Raw genomic sequence first — 1,527 nt, 5'->3', positions numbered from 1 at the left:
TTTCACTGGGCCTGTGGATATTATAAAGTCACCTCCATCACCTCAGAATGTAGCAATAGATCTCAAGAAAAAGTACAAAGATATGCCACTGATCAACTAGGGATGACAAGAAACTTCCCTTGTTACTCACTTATTTTGTACAATTTCTACCAAGAATCTATTGTCAAATGACTTTATTTCTCACACAATAATTAGATTCTTCTGTATTGGATATACAAAATACTCCTATAAAATAGGTCTGACAAAAACATACATAATATGAATGAGGCATGTTTTCTTGCTATCTTTATTTTTTGGCACAGATGTTGCCCATCATTAGTGGGCAAAACAAAATATGTACATTCTGGTGACTGGTATCAAACTTTGTTCACCAAATGTAGTCAGGATGTTCTATAAGCATGTTCACTGTGTATGATCAAGGAAACTTTTTTTTCCAGTCTTGAATTTTATTTAAAAAAGTTGCCTATTTATTTTATTTTCTGACTCTGTGCTTGTGACTTCAACACTTTCACAGTGATTGTCTGCTCCTCAATAAGGAAAGCCCACTTGATCCTGTCATGGGCGCACTTGGCACACATGGAACCATCACAGGCCGTGCTTACATGCTTCTTTTTCATAGACAAGCTCATAAGAACTTTGGGTCTCAAAGCACAAAACCCTGGCAGTCTGCCTGGGCACAGGCCACATGCACATTTAGGTGTTTTCCCAGCCTTCTTGGTATAAAGGCAAACAATCCTGTTGCCAGGGCTTCAAGACAGCCTAGTCTTGTTAGAGACTGTAATATAGGAAAGAAAGCCTATGACTGCAAGTCAAATGCTGGACCATCCTGAGTGCCTCTAAGCACTGTCCCCAGAAAAATCCAAGGAAGCATTTTTAATATTACCTAAGAACTGCTATGAACATAGTGGAGCACATATCCTTATTACACGCTGGGGAATCCTCTGGGTATATGCCCAGGAGTGGTATAGCAGGATCCTCCAGAAGTACCAGGTATCCCTCAACAGAGGAATGGATACCAAAAATGTGTTATATTTACACAATGGAGTACTATTCAGCCATTAGAAACAATGAGTTCATGAAATTCTTAGACAAATGGATGGAGCTGGAGAACATCATACTAAGTGAGGTAACCCAGTCTCAAAGGATCAATCATGATATGCACTCACTAATAAGTGGATATTAGCCTAGAAAATTGGAATAACCAAAATATAATTCACCCATCAAATGATGTCCAATAAGAACGGAGGAGTAGCCCCTGGTTCTGGAAAGACTCAGTGTAGCAGTATAGGGCAAAACCAGAACAGGGAAGTGGGAAGGGGTGGGTGGGGAATACGGGGAGGGAAGAGGGCTTATGGGACTTTCAGGGAGTGGGAAGCCAGAAAAGGGGAAATCATTTGAAATGTAAAAAAAAAAAAATATCGAATAAAAAAATATTATCTATGCACTCACTGATAAGTGGATAATAACCTAGAAACTTGGAATACCCAAGAAATAATCCACATATTAAATGATGTCCAAAAAGAACAG

The 1,527-nt window shown here is 39.0% G+C and overlaps 1 pseudogene; it reads right to left on the bottom strand.

Moving 5' to 3' along the window:
• Nucleotides 1-467: 467 nt before the first annotated feature.
• Nucleotides 468-825, bottom strand: LOC127679845 (60S ribosomal protein L34-like; annotated as a pseudogene).
• Between the last annotated feature and the right edge of the window lie 702 nt (nt 826-1,527).

This window comes from Apodemus sylvaticus, chromosome 3 (assembly GCF_947179515.1).
Source record: "Apodemus sylvaticus chromosome 3, mApoSyl1.1, whole genome shotgun sequence".
NCBI lineage: Eukaryota > Metazoa > Chordata > Mammalia > Rodentia > Muridae > Apodemus > Apodemus sylvaticus.
This window is presented reverse-complemented; position numbering and strand designations above follow the sequence as displayed.